Consider the following 20,892-nt stretch of genomic DNA (forward strand, 5'->3'; position numbering starts at 1 on the left):
ATGATAGGTTATACTGTCAAATACACTGTGTCAAACAGCATTGTTAAATGTGCAGCATGTATTTTAAAAAATGGTAAGTCCCCAGCCACATCCTAAAAAGATGGATGTATGCAGGCTGGTCGGAGCAGATCTGGAAGCTTCTGCCATGCACAGAAGGAAAAGGCCTGTCAAGGAGGGCCCTGGCCCGCCATGATCCTCTGTTCACAGGCAGGGGATCTGCCCAGCGAGAGCCTCACAGCTCACATCGTACACTAATGGGAGGAGGGCTAACAAGACAGAAATCCCAAAAGAGGCCAGAGCAACACTGTGACTTGTGAACTTTCCCTTTCTCTGTACAGATAGCTTAAGGAGCATTGGGGGTGTCAAGGAAAGATATCCAGAGCCCCCATCCCCTGTTTTAAAGGAGGTTACACACATGCATGGACATCACACACATACACATACATACACACACACCATGCACATACACACACTGCAATAAGCACACATGCACACTGAACCTTATTCCAAATGACCACTTCAGTGCCACTGTGGGGCAGACATCCTGCCTCAGAATACATGCTAGTGGATCTAGTCATCTCTCTTCTACCTGCTCTGGGCCTGGGTCAAGTACCAGAGTCTCTCCTGGCCATCAGCCTCCCTCCCAGCCCCACTAGAGGTCCTCTGGCTTCTGGCGGGCAGAGGTTTGGAGGAGACCTGGGTTGGCTGGCCTCACACTCCATTGGTGGGCCCTGAGACCAGGAGGGCCCCAGAATGGGGATGACTGCCAAAAAGCCCTTTGTCTGGTTTCCCCAGAAGCAGGGCACAACAGGTGGTCTCCAGCACTGACCTTGGGCGAGTCATACAAACTCAACCTCCCGATGTGCATAACTGCAGCTGAGGGTTACCCAGTGACCTACGATGACACATGTAAGTGCCGGCCACAGAGGCCAGGAGCCATATTCTAAAAATGCCAGCGGGCACCACAGCCTGTGCCCCCAAGAGCAATGGGCGACCTGGTCGATGGGGATTCTGCAGGCCAGCAGGTGGCACTGTGTGACAGCTCAGGAAGTGATTTCTTCAACCCCAGGGAGGGCGCAGAACCCAGGTAATCACATGTTTGTGATCCTTGGAAGCAGTGATGTGAGATGGCTTTGTCACCAAAGTGAGCTCGGGCAGAGAGAGATTTTAAGACCTGCCCTTGTCTATCCAAGGGGAGGAGGGGACTTCAGAACCAGTCAATAAACGCTTTCTCTTGTTAGTAAAAGCACCCATTAGACCTTGTCTGTCCCAAGCTGCAGTTAAGGTGAGAGCTGCTGGGGCCCGAAGGAAAGGGGGGTGGCAGAGAACAGCTGACTTCCTGTAAGCTTGGGTGACTTCTTGTCCCCTCAAGAGTTCCATTTCATTGAAATTGGCCCATTCTGGTGTTGTTGACTGGAGGAAGAGAATGTGTTTTTCCCATCCCAGCCACACAGGCCAAACCGAGGAGTCTGAAAACTAACCCCCCATATGGGGGGTGGTCCTATGAATGGCATTGCTATAAAGAAACATATCCATTGACCACCTGATACATGGAAGTGACAACTCATTGTGTGACCCTGAACTGCCCACCAATTTGTAGAACACCTAAGGCCAGGAGCATCAGTGGCTCCCAGCTTCTGAAACATAAAGCTGATTTTCAGAAAAATGAAAATAATTTGAAAGAGCCAGAAAGAGATTCTAATTTGGGACAGACGATGCTGGCATTTCCCACTTTATGCAGCAGTTGCTTCCTTCTGGACACTGACTTGTGGCCTCAGGGTGAAATTTGTCCCTGCTTCAGGGAAAGCGAGTCCTCCTGAATCATGGCCTTTCTCAGGTACTGGGAGCCCAGCAGAGGCAAAGCACAATCAGGCCCCCCGGCCCTACACCTTTTCCTTCTCCCTGCCGTCCATCCAAAGAAAAACCGGAGAAACAGCTCACAGGTGTCTTCCCGCAAATGTGAGTCTGGAAGACAGAGCTGTGCTGTGCACCCAGCAGCTCCCTGATCAAATAACACGGCTGAGTGCATTCCCACGTAAGGACTCTGGTGCCCCATTAGCCCAAAGTTCAAGGAATAAAGTGCAACAAAGACCTTTTCACACATTTTTTTCTAGCTCATCATTTTCCCGGCTTCTTTGACCACAGAAGCACTATTGTGCTCAATGCCTACTAGCAAGACCAAGCTGGTGTTCCTCACACACTTTAGGAAATGCCAGACTTACCACGCAGGAGGGAGGGGTCTCTACAGTGGGATACTGTGCACTTGTGGGAACGTAATTCTGTCCCTGAAATCAGCCAAGGAAACAGTTACCCTGTTCTTATTAGCTGAAAAACCAGCCCTGTCCTGTTCTCAAATGTGGGTTATTTATACATCATGTTCCCTCTCTCTCTTTCTTTCTCTCTCTCTCTCTCTCTCTCACACACACACACACACACACACACACACACACACAAACACACACACACACAACACTGGGACACATATAATCAATCTTTCCTTCCAAGAAAAAGAAATAAAATGATAGCATTTTGATACAGAAGGAGGGCCCAGGGCACATAACTTGATGTTTCACTACATAGAGCTCTTTTTAAGACCACTCTTATTTATTATTTTGTAGTTTTACAAAACTAACCTACATTAAGAAAGTACACATTTCCAGAGCCACCACCACCAAATCCAGCAAGAATCCACCTGGACGCCCAGCATGTCCTGAGATGATTCAACCCATCCTGTGCCGGTTTAAACTCATGATCTCACCAGCTGGGCACTGCCAGTCACTGCCCCCTTATGGGGCATTAGCTGACCAAGTGGTGCTCTCAGCCCACATGTTACTCAGCTGAGGACATTTCCAGGAGCTATTTTCTCAGTGAGGCGTTATTTTACCCAAGTCTTGATTCATGAGACTTTATGCCTTTGCAGTCTTTGAGGTCTTCAAATGACTCAGTTTTCCATGACGACCATTCAACTGTGGAACAGTAAGTGGAAATTGTATGTTGTTCACAAACAACTCTTTCTCATTCATAAAAGTAAAGAGCCAGTGTCTAGTACTGTTTATTCTCCATGGTGTGTATGAAATGACACCATGAATTTCTATAAACCACCAAGGATGTCAAAGCTCTTTGGAAGACAGCACTGTTAATACCCATGGCTTGTGAATAGCTGCTCTGAGTCCCTCCTCCCCTGACATGGGGGAAGAGGTGACGCCTCAGCTTCACAGGCAATGAACAGGAAAGGAAAGGTAGGAAAGATCATTGATCAAGAAAACCATTTGGAAAAAAAAAAAGAAAACCATTTGGGGGACCTTCAAGATGGCGGAGGAGTAACGTGGAAATCACCTTCCTCCCACAAATATATCAAAAATACATCTACATGTGGAACAACTCCTACAGAACACCTACTGAATGCTGGCAGAAGACCTCAGACATCCCAAAAGGCAAGAAAATACCCGCGTACCTGGCCATGTGGCTGACAGGGTATTCGTGGCCCAGCCTGGTATCAGGCTTAAGCTTCTGCAGTCGGAGACCCGAGTTCAGGACACTGGACACCAGAGACCTCCCAGCCCCATGTAATATCAATTGGCAACAGCTCTCCCAGAGATCTTGATCCCAATGCTAAGGCCCAGCTCCACCCAATGGCCAGCAAGCTCCAGTGTTGAATGCCCCATGCCAAACAACTAGCAAGACAGGAACACAACCCCACACATTAGCAGAGAGGCTGCCTAAAATCATACTAAGTTCACAGACACCGCAAAACACACCACCGGATGCAGCCCTACCCACCAGAAAGACAAGATTGAGCCCCACTCACCAGAACACAAGCACCAGTCCCCTCCACCAGGAAGCCTACACAAACCATGAACCAACCTTAACCACTGCGGGCAGACATCAAAAACAATGGGAACTACAAACCTGCAGCCTGAGAAAATAAGACCCTAAACACAGTAAGTTAAGCAAAATGGGAAGACAGGGAAATATGCAGCAGATGAAGGAGCAAGGTAAAAACCCACTAGACCAAAGAAATGAAGAGGAAATAGGCAGTCTACCTGAAAAAGAATTCAGAGTAATGATAGTAAAGATGATCCAAAATCTTGGAAATAGAATGGAGAAAATACAAGAAACATTTAACAAGGACCTAGAAGAACTAAAGAGCAAACAAACAATGATGAACAACACAATAAATGAAATTAAAAATTATCTAGAAGGAATCAACAGTAGAATAAGTGAGGAAGAAGGATGGATAAGATACCTGGAAGATAAAATAGTGGAAATAACTGCCAGGGAGCAGAATAAAGAAAAAAGAATGAAAAGAATTGAAGACAGTCTCAGAGACCTCTAGGAGAACATTAAACACACCAACATTCAAACTATAGGGGTCCCAGAAAAAGAAGAGAAAAAGAAAAGGTCTGAGAAAATATTGAAGAGATTATAGTTGAAAACTTCCCTAACATGGGAAAGGAAATAGTCACTCAAGTCCTGGAAGCACAGAGAGTCCCATACAGGATAAATCCAAGGAGAAACACACAAAGACACATATTAATCAAACTATCAAAAATTAAATACAAAGAAAAAATATTAACAGCAGCAAGGGAAAAGCAACAAATAACATACAAGAGAATCCGCATAAAGTTAACAGTTGATCTTTCGGCAGAAACTCTGCAAGCCAGAAAGGAGTGGCAGGACATATTTAAAGCGATGAAAATGAAAAACCTACAACCAAAATTACTTTACCCAGCAAGGATCTCATTCAGATTTGATGGAGAAATTAAAACCTTTACAGACAAGCAAAACTTAAGAGAATTCAGCACCATCAAACCGGCTTTACAACAAATGCTAAAGGAACTTCTCTAGGCAAGAAACACAAGAAAAGGAAAAGATCTAAAAAACCCAAAACAATTAAGAAAAGGGTAATAGGAACATACACATTGGTAATTACCTTAAATGTAAATGGATTAAATGTTCCAACCAAAAGACATAGACTGGCTGAATGGATACAAAAACAAGACCTGTATATATGCTGTCTACAAGAGACCCACTTCAGACCTAGGGACACATACAAACTGAAAGTGAGGGGATGGAAAAAGATATTCCATGCAAATGGAAATAAAAAGAAAGCTGGAGTAGCAGTTCTCATATCAGACAAAATAGACGTTAAAATAAACACTATTAAAGAGATAAAGAAGGACACTACATAATGATCAAGGGATCAATCCAAGAAGATATAACAACTGTAATATTTATGCACCCAACATAGGAGCACTCGATACATAAGGCAAATGCTAACAGACATAAAAGGAGAAATCAACAGTAACACAATCATAGTAGGAGACTTTAACACCCCACTTTCACAAATGGACAGATCAACCAAAATGAAAATAAATAAGGAAACACAAGCTTTAAATGACACATTAGACAAGATGGACTTAATTGAAATTGATATTTATAGGGCATTCCTTCCAAAACCAACAGAATACACTTTCTTCTCAAGTGCTCATGGAACATTCTCCAGGTTAGATCATATCTTGGGTCACAAATCAAGCCTTGGTAAATTTAAGAAAATTGCAATCGTATCAAGTATCTTTTCTGACCACAATGCTATGAGACTAGATATCAATAACAGGAAAAAAACTGTAAAAAATACAAACACATGGAGTCTAAACAATACGCTACTAAATAACTAAGAAATCACTGAAAAAGCAAAGAGGAAATAAAAAATTACCTGGAAACAAATGTCAATGAAAACACGATGAGCGAAAACCTATGGGATACAACAAAAGCAGTTCTAAGAGTAAAGGTTACAGCAATACAATCCTACCTCAAGAAAGAAGAAAAATCTCAAATAAACAACCTAACCTTACACCTAAAGCAATTTGAGAAAGAAGAACAAAAAAACCCAAACTTAGCAGAAGGAAAGAAATCATAAAGATCAGATCAGAAATAAATGAAAAAAAATGAAGGAAACGATCTCAAAGATCAATGAAACGAAAAGCTGGTTCTTTGAGAAGATAAACAAAATTAATAAACCACTGCCAGACTCATCAAGAAAAAAAGGGAGAAGACTCAAGTAAATAGAATTAGAAATGAAAAAGGAGAAGTAACAACTGACACTGCAGAAATACAAAGAATCATGAGGGATTATTACAAGCAACTATATGCCAATAAAATGAACAACCTGGAAGAAATGGACAAATTCTTAGAAAAGCACAACCTTCTGAGACTGAACTAGGAAGAAATAGAAAATATGAACAGACCAATCACAAGCACTGAAATTGAAAATGTAATTAAAATTTTCCAACAAACAAAAGCCCAGGACCAGATGGTTTCATAGGCGAATTCTATCAAACATTCAGAGAAGAGCTAACACCAATCCTTCTCAAACTCCTCCAAAATAGAGCAGAAGAAGGAACACTCCCAAACTCATTCTACAAGGCCACCATCACCGTGATATCAAAACCAGACAAAGATGTCACAAAAAAAGAAAACTACAGGTCAATATCACTGATGAATATAGATGCAAAAATCCTCAACAAAATACTAGCAAACAGAATCCAACAACACATTAAAAGGATCATACACCATGAACAAGTGGGGTTTATCCCAGGAATGCTAGGATTCCTCAATATATGCAAATCAATCAATGTGATGTACCATATTAACAAACTGAAGAATAAAAACCATATGAACATCTCAATAGATGCAGAAAAACCTTTCGACAAAATTCAACACCCATTTATGATAAAAACCCTGCAGAAAGTAGGCATAGAGGGAACTCACCTAAACATAATAAAGGCCATATATGACAAACTCACAGCCAACATGATTCTCAGTGGTGAAAAACTGAAACCATTTTCTCTAAAATCAGGAACAAGACAAGGATGCCCACTCTCACCACTATTATTCAACATAATTTTGGAAGTTTTAGCCACAGCAATCAGAGAAGAAAAAGAAATAAACGGAATCCAAATCTGAAAAGAAGAAATAAAGCTGTCACTGTTACAGATGACATGATACTATACATAGAGAATCCTAAAGATGCTCACCAGAAAACTACTAGAGCTGATCAATGAATTCGGTAAAGTAGCAGGATACAAAATTAATGCACAGAAATCTCTTGCATCCCTATACACTAATGATGAAAAATCTGAAAGAGAAATTAAGGAAACACTCCCATTTACCATTGCAGCAAAAAGAAAATACCTAGGAATAAACCTACCTAAGGAGACAAAAGACCTGTATGTAGAAAACTATGACACTGATGAAAGAAATTAAAGATGATACAAACAGATGGAGAGATATACCATGTTCTTGGATTGGAAGAATCAACATTGTGAAAATGACTATACTACCCAAAGCAATCTACAGATTCAATGCAATCCCAATCAAACTACCACTGGCATTTTTCACAGAACTAGAACAAAAAATTTCACAATTTGTATGGAAACACAAAAGACCCCGAATACCCAAAGCAATCTTGAGAAAGAAAAACGGAGCAGGAGAAATCAGGTTCCCTGTCTTTGGACTATACTACAAAGCTACAGTAATTAAGACAATATAATACTGGCACAAAAAACATAAATATAGATCAATGGAACAGGACAGAAAGCCCAGAGATAAACCCACACACCTATGGTCACCTTATCTTTGATAAGAGAGGCAAGAATATACAATGGATAAAAGACAGCCTCTTCAATAAGTGGTGCTGGGAAAACTGGACAGCTACATGTAAAAGAATGAAATTAGAACACTCCCTAACATAATAACAAAAATAAACTCAAAATGGATTAAAGACCTAAATGTAAGGCCAGACACTATAAAACTCTTAGAGGAAAACAAAGGAAGAACACTCTATGACATAAATCACAGCAAGATCCTTTTTGACCCACCTCCTAGAGAAATGGAAATAGAAACAAAAATAAGCAAATGGGACCTAATGAAAACTAAGAGCTTTGCACAGCAAAGGAAACCATAAACAAGACAAAAGACAACCCTCAGAATGGGAGAAAATATTTGCAAACGAAGCAACTGACAAAGGATTAATCTCCAAAATATACAAGCAGCTCATGGAGCTCAATATCAAAAAAACAAACAACCCAATCCAAAAATGGGCAGAAGATCTAAATAGACATTTCTCCAAAGAAGATATACAGATTGCCAACACACACATGAAAGGATTCTCAACATCACTAATCATTAGAGAAATGCAAATCAAAACTACAATGAGGTATCACCTCACACTGGTCAGAATGGCCATCATCAACAAATCTACAAACAATAAATGCTGGAGAGGGTGTGGAGAAAAGGGAACCCTCTTGCACTGTTGGTGGGAATGTAAATTGATACAGCCACTATGGAAAACAATATGGAGGTTCCTTAAAAAACTAAAAGTAGAACTACCATATGAGCCAGCACTCCCACTGCTGGGAATATACCCTGAGAAAACCATAATTCAAAAAGAGTCATGAACCACAATATTCACTGCAGCTCTATTTACAATAGCCAGGACATGGAAGCAACCTAAGTGTCCATTGACAGATGAATGGTTAAAGAAGATGTGGTATATATATACCATGGAATATTACTCAGCCATAAAAGGAAACAAAATTGAGTTATTTGTAGAGAGGTGGATGCACCTAGAGTCTGTCATACAGAGTGAAGTAAGTCAGAAAGAGAAAAACAGATACCGTATCCTAACTCATATATATGGAATCTAAAAAAAAAACAGTGGTGCTGATGAACCTAGGGGCAGTACAGGAATAAAGACGAAGGCATAGAGAATGGAATTGAGGACTAGGGGAAGGGCAAGTGTAAGCTGGGACGAAGTGAGAAAGTAGCATTGACATATATACACTACCAAATGTAAAATAGATAGCTAGTGGGAAGCAGCTGCATCGTACAGGGAGATCAGCTCGGTGCTTTGTGACCACCTAGAGGGGTGGGTTAGCGAGGGTGGGAGGGAGATGCAAGAAGGAAGGGATATGGGGATATATATATATGTATAGCTGATTCACTTTGTTATACAGCAGAAACTAACACACCATTGTAAAGCAATTATACTCCAATAAAGATGTTAAAAAAAAAAAAGAAAACCATTTTGTTGAATTCGAGTCCTTCTCAGGTGGGTTGTTCCAGAACGAAAGGGATTTTCACAGAAGTTAGCGAGTCATCTGTATCTGCTGTGCAGGAAACGAGTTTTCGATGCACCTGGAGATGCTTGGAGAACGTCCAGAGAAGTGTCTCCTCTCATACTGAAGGCACCTGGGAGAGCAGGACCTCTGGACACTGGATGTGTTCCCAGTGATGTCAGGGAGCTTTCTGCCTGCCAGGGTGCCCAGGTGAGCAACCTGACACTGCAGCGTGCTGCCACCCCCAGCACCTGTCAGAATTGAGGCGCACGAGCTGCCTGATAAGCCCCCAGCCTGCCCCATCCCTCCCCACCTCTTCTTACTTCTGTCAGCATTCAACCCTGAAGAAGAAAGAAAAGAGGATGCTTGATGAAGCCAATCCCACTTACCAGCCCTTTGTACCTCACGCGATTATGAACATGGCGGGAAAACCAGACAGAAAAAAAGTGACCTAAACACACAGCGGGTATCAGGACACTAGGACCGAGCAGACTCTCCTTGACTCAGAGATGAGTTCTGTCCTGAGATGGACAGAACTGAGTGCAGGAGATCTCTCCAAAGAAAAGGGCTGCCCAGGTAAAGCGTAGCATGGAACAGAGAGCCACGTCAATCAACTTTACTCTGCAATCAAAACTTTCAGACATTTGTTCATTCTGGGACACTCTTCTCTTAAAGTCAGTACGACATCCTTCCCTGAATGTTCTGCGATGAGAACTCGCTGGCTAAAGTGCCAGAGAGTTCGTTCTATTCCGAATTCCTACTTCTGTATGTTATCATTTGGAAACACAGGGTCCACAGTTGGCTCATGGGACCTGTATTCTTTTGTAATGTTTCCCCAGGGATTCTTTGTGTGTATGTGTGCGTGTGTGTGACTCTGTCAAACAGGTGTCTGTGTCTATTCTTTTTTTCAGAACTCCCTGTACTTTTAATACTCTTCTCAACATGAAAATAACTTTCTCTTATTAACCAGCTTGAACTGCTTTTCCCACTTCAGTTCTCAGTGTGTAGAACCGGTTTCCCCCGCTTACCAGCACGGACCTCGGGCCTGACGCACTGTTACTGACGTCTTCGAAAGAGCCAAGTATTTCAGTGCACGAGGAAAGGTCTGCTTTCCCTGCACTGCACAGAGATTGACCCCCTGCTCTGTGGTGAGATGGGGGCTGGGAAGCCCCAAGTCAGGCGAGAATCGGGTCCACCGAGAGCAGAGGGCATCCTTTCCGGACCCGCAGGTACTTCTTCAGTGGAACTTGGACTTTTGCTGCAACTCTCTGTCCTCCTGCCCCTGAGGAACCAGCCTAACCAGCAGAGCGACAGCGCGCGGTACTTGGAAGCCAGCCACGGCCCAGGTTTTCCCAAAGACAACTCCCTGCATGGCCAACAGGGTGGGAACACTCCCTGGACCTCGGGTGAAGCCTCAGGCCACTGGTGATTCTTGGCGCCTTCATCAGGAGAGAAAACAAAGTTAGATTACTTATCCACATCACTTGAGGGTGGAATTAGAGTCTGTGGGGGTCATAGTCTTCCTCTCTCCCCATTCTCAACTTTTGCAGAGCACCCAGTGAGCACTCATGGGTCAGAGAAATGAGTGTGTCTACGATACCCTGCAGCAGCCCATGGGCTGCACCTCTGCCCACTGAGCAGACCAGCACGCAAAGGGCTTTATAGTAAAAATCTCAAACAACGTGGGAATGCCCAGAGCGTTGCTCAGGCACACAGACGGTTTAGCCTGCTTTGGTAGACTAGGTATGTGCAGTGTCATTTTTGAGCCCTCTGTAATAGAAGTTGCATTTGCATAATACAGCTGGCAAAGCCTTTTCAGATACATTTTCTATTTTAAGTCTAAAAACAACCAACTTTTGAAAGTGAAGTGCTTCTGGGTCGCCGCCAGCTGCCACCTCCCGGTGCAATGAGGACACTGAGGCTCAGAGAGGTTAAGTGACTCGGCCAAGGTCAAACAGCTAGTAAGGACTCAAACCCCGTCTAGGAGCCATGCGCACCTTGTTCCCCTCCCTCTTCCTCTGTGTGACTGAGACACTGTGATTTAGTCTGGATCGACCCCGTGTGGAGGAGACAGGGCTGCAGCGGCAGGAACGGCAGCATCAGGCCTGGCACTCTGACGATGAGGAAGAGGGAGATGAAGATGAGGATGAGGATGGTGAAGAGGACTCAGAGGATGATGAGGACGTGCAGGGCCTGGATGAGATGAATGACTACAATGAGTCACCCGATGATGGAGAGGTCAGGGAGGTGGACATGGAAGGCACCTCGCAGTATCAGGACCACTGGATGATCTAGGGAGATTCCAGCCCCGCCCAGTCTATCCTGGACCCCCTGCGGAGCCAGCTGATCACCCAAACCCCCACCCCTACCCCAGTGCCTGGAAGCTCACCCTCGGGCACCTCCTAAGCTGCTGCCAGCACCTGGTATCCTTGGCCCCTCCCAGCCCATCGGTCTGCCCTTGCATCCCCAGGGCCTGAGTCCACCCCACCTTTCTGGCCAGTACCTCACTCCTTGGTTGCCAGACCTAGCTTCTTTCTAACTCTCTTTAATAAAGGACTGATATAAAAATTAAAAATAAAAAAATAACCAACTTTTGAGATAGCTGTGATTATTAGCTCCTTATTTTACAAATGAAAAGTCCCTGACTCAGAAAAGAGCACCCAGAAAGTGGCCAACCCAGATGCCTTTGTCTAATACCACTGGTTCCCAGGACTCAGTGCACAGCAGAATCAGCTGGAGCCTTTAAAAGGCTCATGTCCAGGCTGCGTTCCCAGAGCATGGCTGCGTTCATCTGAAATGGAGCCCAGGGAGGTCAAGGCACTGACAGTATTTAAAAGTACAGTCCATTCCTGTTGTGTGGCCCATCACTGGTGCTCCTTTTAATCAGGGCTCTGACTTAGGGGACTTGGAATCATTTGGGGTCCTGGGACAGGAAGTTAAGGTCAGAGCCTCACCTGAGTTCCAGCAGGTTGGGTTTCTCCAGTGAAGCCAAACAGCGTGGACCGATGTTTCCTACGATGGGTCACTGAACACCTGCCAGGACAGTCCTCTAAGACGCCCCTGCAATCTCAAAGTGGCCCAGTGAAGAGTGAAGGTCTAAAATTCTCTTGGCTGGTAGAACTCCGACTTTGTGGTTTTCCCTGTTAAGCTTCATCACTTTTCTGTGATGTGGGTTCCAACTTTTCATGGAAGAACAGGGAACAGCCTGTTGGTGTTGGTCAGCAAATTGGGGAACAGCCTGGGAACTGAGCTGCCTCCTTCGCTCCCTTTCTGCTGGCAGAGTCTGACAAATAGGGGGATGGGGTTTGGGGGACCTGAGAAGGCGTCAGGAGCTGTTGTCAGCTCAGGGTGACGCAGAGGAACCTGTGAGGCTCAGGCCTCGCTCAGGAGAAGAATCTGGGAGATCTCAGCCTCAAATGCACGAGCCCCAGCACTGGGGTCCCCGGATGATTTGCAGGATACCCAGCAATGAGCAAAATCCACGGTAATTTCAGCTTGAAGCCATTCCCTTACAATCATCCCGGTGGAGGTCCACATCCCTGAAGCCCTGGAACAGGGGAACCGAATATCCTTTATGTCTATCCCGGAGGCCAGGGCGGATTCAGGCTGAAGTTCACACACACAGGGTTGTGGAGCCGACTTTAAGAAAGAGATTTCATCAGAACCACCAGAATCGGCTCTGGTCCAGGTGTGCTAAGATGGGTCCAAAGTGCTGGGAGATATAAAATGTGCAATTCTGCCTACTGAGTGTAGGATGGCTACAGGTTTGATCCAAGAAAATAGGAATTCTGGTAAATTCCATTAATTCCCATCAAAAAGAAAAAACAAAAGGATGATGCAATCATATGAATGATTGTATAAGTCTCGCTGTGCAGGGCGTGTGGCTGCCAGGGGGATTCGCCTCACAGTAAGGACCTCCCCTCCTCCCACCATGAGGAGGCTTTCTCAGACACGCTTCCAGCCCTGCACGTGGTCACCATGTTCCTCCGGCAAGTCCCCCCCCAGTCCAGTGCTAGCAAACAGGACAGTATCCTATCACCTGTGACCTTCCCGTCTCAAACCACGTGCTCAGTAGAATAGGTGGTGGCCTTGGCTGCGTGGAAGGCTGACGGTGACCTAAGTACACGTGGAAGATGCAGGGAACCAAGCTACTCTGCTGCAGGGGCCCCAGGCTCTCTGCATCCCTAACTTGGCTTTTCTTTCCCAGAATTTTAACAGTGCCCATGGCTATTCCAGTGCTACCCAGGAACATGGAGGGGAAAGAGACAGCTGTCTTGAGAGATTGCAGATCAAATTTCTTACTTGGGGAAATTTTATTTAAAAAACATAACTACCTTGCTAGGTCCTCCCCAAGGATCTTGGAAGGAGCCCGTGCAAACCCCAGGCCCTGAGGATTATACAAATTATAGATAGCTGCATGGTGAATCCATCTCTGCCAACAGGCAATGCGATAGAGAGAAGTTGGGTGTTGGGAGAGAGAGAACAAGAGAGTGAGATAGCAAGAGAGAGAATGGAGGAGGGAGGGAGGGGAGAAAGTGGGTGTAGGTGGTGTGAGAGGAGGTGGACGAGTAGTGCCAACAAAGAGGAGAGAAGTCACCTGCTAGGGCCACACTCTACTGTGGGTTCTGCCTGGATCCTTACTACCCCCTCTACACCCCCAAGCTGGGCCCCCTGGAGCTCAGCCCCATCAGGACATCATCAGGCTCTGAGAAGGGCCCCTCCTGGTCCCCACATTCTCCATCCTCCTTTTCGTCAGGTCACACCACCTGTGGATGAAACTAAGGCCAGGTTCATAGAGAGAATGGTAATGTCCCTGGCTCCCAGCATCTGTGAACACCCCGGCTTATTGCTGAGCGTCTCAGGGTCTCACGTGTGGCCCCAACAGACTTTGCAATCCCTGGCCAGGGATGCTGAGGGGCGTTCAGGACAGCCTGCCTTGGAGTCCATGCAGAGACCAAGGCTCAGTGGGGCTGCTCCCGGCCCATGTCTCACGGAACCAGAACCAAATTGTGTTCTTCAGACTGCCTGCCATACCTGTCTGCACACCTGTGTGTATCTCTGCAGCTGGGTGTGGTCATCAGGCCCTGCCCCCAAGACCACATTTTACATGCTCTTTCCTGTGACCAACCTTTCCCTTAGGCCAGCAGAACCGATTCTTCCCCCTGTCAACATCCTTGTGTGCAGCAGTGTCCCAGGGCTGCTGTAACAAAGCTCCACACACAGGGTGGCTTAAACAACAGACATTTATCGCTTCACAATCCTGGGGGCTGGAAGTTCAAGATCAAGGTGTGGGCAGGGCTGGTTTCTCCTGAAGCCTCTCTCCTTGGCTTGCAGATAGCTGTTTTCTCCATGTCCTCACGTGGTTGTCCTTCTGTGAGTGTCTGTCTTTGAGTCCATATTTCCCCTTCATTAGGATTTTAGAATTTGGGGCACATGACACAGCCCCTAACACTATGCAGATGGACTCTATGTCATTCTGTTCACTGGCTCATCTCAAGAGACTGGAAATGGCTGGGTCCCCACTGGGGTCCAACCAGAGCCTCACTCCCAGCTCGGAGAGATTCTAGCTGACCAACTCAATGGTTCCTTCAGAGCTGGACCCTGAGGCCGTGCTGTGAGTTGGTGAGGATGCTTTCTGAAGATGGCAGGGGCAGCTGAAGTCAGCTTGCCACCTTCTGAGGGACTCGCTACGTTTCCCTTGACGGTGGGCAGCTCCAACCCATCAGGAGGGGACTGCTGCACCAGCCTCACCCTGAGACACTCTGGAAAAAGTGTGGTTGAGTTGTGTCCCCAACATGATGTTGAAGTCCTAGCCTAGTACCTGCTAGTGTGAACTGACTCAGAGACAGGGTCTTTGCACATGATTTAGGTAAGATGAGGTCACGACAGTGGGCCCTAATCCAGAATGACTTTGTCCTTATAAAAAGGGGAAATTTGGACAGAGAGACATGTACAGAGGGAGACCACCATATGAACCTGAAGACAGTCATTTACAGGCCCAGGAGAGAGGCCTGGACCAGATCCTTCCCTCACAATCTCGGAAGGAACCAGCCCTGCCAATCATTTGATCTTGGACTTCCAGCCTCCAGGACTGTGAGGCAATACATTTCTGTTGTTTAAGCTGCCCAGTCTGTGGTGCTTTGTTATGCAGCTGCAGGAAATGAATACAAGTGTCAGCAGGGAAACCCGGGCTCCCGTGGCCCTGCCTCCTCTGCCAGGTGCCCCTTCTCTCAGTGGCAGCAGAGGCTAGTGCCAGGGAGACCCAGGAGAGGGCCGAGTGGCTCCCAGTTGCTTTCTCACTTCCTCCTGTGCTCACGGATTTTGCAGATCTGGTTGAAAAGCAGATTCTGACTCAGTGGGTCTGCGGTGGGGCCTGTATTCCTTTCAACTCCTGGGTGAGGCTGATGTGGCCCCATCTGAGTAACAAGGAGTCTGGCTTCTGGTACTCGATTTGCTGCCCTTCAGACTTGCCTGCAGAGGAATGTGATGCTGGTTTCCTTGGGTCTGGGCTGTGGCCTGGGTGTTGGCAATGTTGAAAGGCCCCTGGGTGAGTCTGATGTGCAGCCTTTGGGAGGAAGACACTCCCTGGGTGTTCAGGGGGGCAGGGGGAGTGGAAGCATCTCCAGAGCCTGAATCTCATCCAGTCTGGGACCCCTTTGTAAGAATAGACAAATGTGAATACACTGGGAAGGTCCAGAAGGGAGAACATGGTCTCATGCACTGCGGTCAAAATGCCTCCCTTTTACTAGAACATCTAGTCATGTGAACAAGTCACTGAAGTGCATCCCCCATCCTGGGAAGAAGAGGATGAGGGTCCCATCCTGAGCATCTTCAGCTGTACCATGACCCGCCTCTGGTCATACGTTAGGGCCACTGGGATGAGCTCCCAAGACTGAGCCAGAAGCTGTCCCAGAGGGAAACCCAGGGCCTGAAGGAGTATCTCGGGTTCCCAGGGACCTGACTTCATCCAGTGGGGAGATTAAGCCCCTCGCAGCTTCATGGCATAGGCAGGCCTCCTGAGGGAGGCTGCGGGTGGGTCTCCAACCAGATGGGTTGTCCAGGTCCGTGCAGGTCTGGTGGTTTTGGCCCACCTGGGACAGCTCTGCTGGGTCATGTGAGCCCTGGAGCCCCCATGGAAAAGCTGCTGTGTCCCTTCCTTTGTCCACTGCTGATGGATGGACCCTGCACCCTCGTTGATAAATGCTTGCCCCAACGCTCCCTCAGAGTCAGCTTCCCAGAGGACCACCTGCCTTCAGGCTCTTTCCAAAGAACCCAGTGCCCTTGTTACTCCACTCCTGTGTTGTGGTGAATGTGGACTGCTGGGGGCCAGAGGACATGTGTACTTTATTTTTTGATTTATTTTTTAAAATAAATTTATTTATTTTTGGCTGTGTTGGGTCTTTGTTGCTGCACACGGGCTTTCTCCAGTTGCGGCGAGCCGGGACCACTCTTCGTTGCAGTGTGCAGGCTTCTCATTGCGGTGGCTTCTCTTGTTGCAGAGCACAGGCTCTAGGCGTGCGGGCTTCAGTAGTTGTGGCAGGTGGGCTCAGTAGTTGTGGTTCACAGGCTCTAGAGCACAGGCTCAGTAGTTGTGGCGCACAGGCTTAGTTGCTCCACGGCATGTGGGATCTTCCTGGACCAGGGCTCGAACCTATGTTTCCCGCATTAGCAGGTGGATTCTTAACCACTATGCCACCAGGGAAGTCCTGACATGTGCACTTTATTTTATTTTATTTTTTTAACATCTTTATTGGAGTATAATTGCTTTACAATGGTGTGTTAGTTTCTGCTTTACAACAAAGTGAATCAGTTATACATATACATATGTCCCCATATCTCTTCCCTCTTGCATCTCCCTCCCTCCCACCCTCCCTATCCCACCCCTCTAGGTGGTCACAAAGCACTGAGCTGATCTCCCTGTGCTGTGCGGCTGCTTCCCACTAGCTAGCTATTTTACGTTTGGTAGTGTATATATGTCCATGCCACTCTCTCACTTTGTCCCGGCTTACTTCCCCCTCCCCGTATCCTCAAGTCCATTCTCTAGTAGGTCTGTGTCTTTATGCCCGTCTTGCCCCTAGGTTCCTCATGATCATTTTTTTTTTTTTTTTAGATTCCATATATATGTGTTAGCATACGGTATTTGTTTTTCTCTTTCTGACATACTTCACTCTGTATGACAGTCTCTAGGTCCATCCACCTCACTACAAACAACTCAGTTTCATTTCTTTTTATGGCTGAGTAATGTTCCATTGTACATATGTGCCACATCTTCTTTATCCATTCATCTGTTGATGGACACTTAGGTTGCTTCCATGTCCTGGCTATTGTAAATAGAGCTGCAATGAACATTTTGGTGCATGACTCTTTTTGAATTATAGTTTTCTCAGGGTATATGCCCAGTAGTGGGATTGCTGGGTCGTATGGTAGTTCTATTTTTAGTTTTTTAAGGAACGCCCGTACTGTTCTCCATAGTGGCTGTATCAATTTACATTCCCACCAACGGTGCAAGAGGGTTCCCCCTTCTCCACACCCTCTCCAGCATTTATTGTTTGTAGATTTTTTGATGATGCCCATTCTGACCAGTGTGAGATGATATCTCATTGTAGTTTTGATTTGCATTTCTCTAATGGTTAATGACGTTGAACATTCTTTCATGTGTCTGTTGGCAATCTGTAGACATGTGCACTTTAGACACTGGCAGCTGTGGCCAGACTGTCCCCTGGACTCCACTGCTTGTCAGTGAGGACACCTGGCTCATCCCCTCCTGATCCCTCCAGCACTTGGCGGCTTCCCAAAGCCTGAGGCAGGAGAAGAAAGGACTCTGTCCCCAGAGAGTCCGCAAGCCTGCAGGGGTCGGGGTGAGGGTCACGGGCAGGAGGGGAGTACCATGCTCACTGGGTCCTGCTCACCTCGTGTCCCCTGCTCACCTGAGTGTAGGCTGAGGACACAGTGCTGTGTAAACGGGGGCAGCTGTGGGCAGGCGGCCCGGTCAGGACTGGCTGTTCCTGCCCTGAGGCTCTCTTCCTCTCTGTCCCCTCAGCTTCCCCACCTGCACAGACCAGGCTTTGGCCACATCACTCCAGCAAGAGCACAGGGCCCTGGGAGTCACTGGGGCGTCCCGGGAAAAACCAGGTGCGATCACCGTGTGCCTGTGTGTCTGCTCCTCTGTTTCCCACGGTGGCCTGTAGGCTCAGAAATGCTGACCTCAGAGGAGCACTCTCATTCGGAGAATCTGTGATTCAGCCAACACCAGATGTGACTGCATTTGTGTAAAGAAGGCCCTCACTGACCCATGAGTCCAACAGCCTGCCAGGGCACCGCGGCCCCCATCCTCTGAGACAGCCCCTGGCCCCTGCTTCCAGGTCAGCCAGAGAACTGGGGGCCGGCTGAGGCACCTGACTTTGATCTCTGAATGGCTGTGTTTAACAACCTACAGACCCCACGCCTTCATGGCCATGGGTTCTTTCTCTGGACCCAGCAGTCACCCTGATCGGCCAGCCGGGACAGTGGGCACAGCAGTGGAGGGTAGGCAGACGTCAGAAGTCACCTGGACAAAAGGGGGCTCTGCTAGAATCTGCTAGAGTCCAGTATTCCTTTCCCTGCTCCCCGGGTTCAGCCCCGCAGGCTTTTCACAGACCGGACCAGGCACAGGTGTGACATCATCCACAGGGAGACACTGAGCCTCTGGGAGCGCTGGAGGAGGCCAGGCTCACCTGGAGAAAGCGCCCAGGCATTGGTGGTTGATGTCTAACAGCCGCTGTGTTCACCTGTCGGTGTCGGGCACAGGCCGTCCAGTGGGGAGCAGGCAGGTAAAGGCACTGGAAGAGATTTCCCGAGGTTCCCGCCCACATGGACAAGACAACAATGAGAGGATGGACAGCCACGGGTGGCTCCCTGGCTGTCATCAGGGCCTCTCCGTGTGGATTTGTCCAGCCAGATCTGGGGGGGATTGTGTGCGGTCCAACCACTGTGTTCTGGCTTTGCCTTCTGACCCTAGGAGGCCTTGGTCATCCCAAGGTCATCAGTTTTAACCCTACCCTGCAGGGCCCCAGGGTGGAGTCCCCTCTGCTCTCCAGACCCCTCCCAAGGAAACAGCTCAAGGGCTTTGGAGGTCAAAGACAAATGTCACCCTGCCACCCATTGTCATCCTTCCTCAGAGGGACAGAGAAACCCTGGGAGGGCTGAGAGACAGGTTTATATGTGGGGATTTTCAAAATCTGGGACTCAGCCAGGGGTGTGTGTGTGTGTGTGTGTGTGTGTGTGTGTGTGTGTGTGTGTGAGAGAGAGAGAGAGAGAGAGAGAGAGAGAGAGAGAGAGATAAAGAACTAGAGAAGAGAGAAGATGAAAAGGTCAGCAGAAGGTTTTCTATAGCCCAAAGAAGGCCCAGAGCCAATACCTGGGGAAACTCCCCAGGTAGTATTTTGTTCTAGTAAAAGTAAATTCCAGCGTTCTAGGGAAGGACCAATGAGGAAGCAGGAGCCTGGAACTTGGAATAATTTTCCCCATAACCTGCTTGTGGCCTGTGGAGGTGGACCAGACTCCAGTTCCCAGTGCCCCTCCCAGGGAGCCCTGGAGAAAACCACCTTCTCCCTGGCACTGCTTTAACTGTTAAACCGGTAATGATCATCATACCTGCATCTGGGGTTTCCTGGGGAGGAGCTGATGAGACACTGGGGGCAGGCGGGGAAGCAGGTGTGGGACCCTGGTTTCTGCCACCCAGAGCTCACAACCCCTGGGGCCCACAGGCCTGCCAGCCTGTTTCTCAAGCTGTCTGACAAGGTCCACAGACACCAGCTCCAGGTCGCTCCAGGTGTGGGATGGCAGCTCTGTGCAGTTCATGTTCGGGGGGCGCCAACCTGGCACATGTGTGGGCCCCTGTGAAGCCACCAAGTGACAACTTGGTCAGCTCGTGCTGGGCCCCTAGGCACCCTGTTATAGTGACCTAGTAAACTAGGGGGACCAGGGCAGAATTACGATCCCTAAGTAAGCCTTATTCCTGAAACCCTGACGGGGTGGGGGGGGCCCTGTCCTACGGAATCTAACAGCCCCCGACCTGCTAGGGTTGAGTCCACCTGTGCCAGGGCCATGCCCAGGGTAATTTCTAAGAGTCGGCAGTGTCCTCTCCAAGTAAAAACCTGGCCCTCTGCTGCAGGAGCTGCCTCCAAGGGGGATTCATTTCATTGGGTTGAACCTCTTTTAAGAGATGGGAGGGGAGGAAAAGAAGGGAAAGACGGGAGGGATGACCATCCCATCGAGTCAACATAGGCGGTGTGGCCTGACCTTGGCAGGAAGGCAGCAGGCTCGCTGGGCCCCTTCCACGGGCATGGCTGACACAGGGGAGCCCTCTGCTGCGGGACGGGCACCGTATGTGGCTGCTCCCCAAGCGTCCACTAGGTGGCAGCATGACACCTGGGCGAGAGCTCGCCAGTCTTGGAGACAGTGATTTAGGTTCCACCTATTTTCACAAAAGCCTGAAATTTGCCAAGCGGATGCAGTATTGGAAATCACATTTCGGCAGGTAAGAAGATGTAGTAAGTGATTTATTTTCGAAGTAAGTGGTTGGCATCTGGCTACTCAATTCAGGGAAGCAATTTCTAATCTTTGCCTTTATGTATTGAGGGCTGAAAGGGAATTGGAAAGGTTTCTTATGTCCTCTTGTTAAAGATCTGCCTGCTGCATGTTCATTCCTGCTGGCCTGAACTCAAGGTGGGCTCATTTTGAGGTGGGATGCCGAAAGTTTGAGCTGGAAGGGCCCCTCATCTAGGCTTGTTCA

The 20,892-nt window shown here is 47.6% G+C and overlaps 1 protein-coding gene and 1 pseudogene across 2 annotated transcripts in view; both read left to right on the forward strand.

Moving 5' to 3' along the window:
- The window catches only part of NUP62CL (nucleoporin 62 C-terminal like), an 888,162-nt gene that overhangs the window by 447,764 nt on the left and 419,506 nt on the right, over nucleotides 1–20,892 (forward strand). The window lies entirely within an intron of this gene.
- LOC309633749 (anaphase-promoting complex subunit 15 pseudogene) lies at nucleotides 53–13,952 on the forward strand (annotated as a pseudogene). Its single transcript has one exon. The product of its transcript is annotated as an anaphase-promoting complex subunit 15 pseudogene (transcript).

This window comes from Balaenoptera borealis (assembly GCF_965194805.1).
Source record: "Balaenoptera borealis genome assembly, chromosome: 8".
Classification (NCBI taxonomy): domain Eukaryota; kingdom Metazoa; phylum Chordata; class Mammalia; order Artiodactyla; family Balaenopteridae; genus Balaenoptera; species Balaenoptera borealis.